Genomic DNA, 561 nt, shown 5'->3' with positions numbered 1-561 from the left:
TAGAGGGGTTTCGGGGATGATTATGTGCGGAGGATAATTCGTATGGGGAAAATACGACGACGGTAAAAATAGTAAATTTTAGCTAGTAAAAGGTAATTTTTATTCGGGTATTATTTTTCGGGGTGTTGAATTTTGGAATTTTGGGTTAAAAGGAGTGTTGGGTCGGCTGGGCCGAGCCCAACCCATTTCTTCTTCTTTTCTCTTCTCCCTCTCTCCCGATTTTCTCTCCTCCCACCCGGTTTTCTCCTCTCTACACCCAGAAGAGTTTCCGGCCGCCCTTCCGCCGCCGTCCGACCTCCGTTCGCCGCCGGACCGGTCCCGTTCGGTCAGTCTCCCTCCCAGCAACATTTCTAGACCGGTGAGAGGAGCCCTAGCTCCGCCGTGAGAGAGCGGTGCCACCCGAAAGCTCCGACTGCCGAATCGGTTTTCTCGCCGGAACTTCCTCCTCCGGCCACCAATCCGGGCAAGCTTGGTACGGTTTTGTAGCCCTCCTCCCGTGCAACAACCCCTCCAAACAGCTCCCTCCCTCTTGAGCTAGGTAAGGAGAAATGTGGAGTTGAA

Source organism: Fragaria vesca, linkage group LG7, assembly GCF_000184155.1.
Source record: "Fragaria vesca subsp. vesca linkage group LG7, FraVesHawaii_1.0, whole genome shotgun sequence".
Taxonomy (NCBI): domain Eukaryota; kingdom Viridiplantae; phylum Streptophyta; class Magnoliopsida; order Rosales; family Rosaceae; genus Fragaria; species Fragaria vesca.
Note: the sequence above shows the minus strand (reverse complement) of the source record.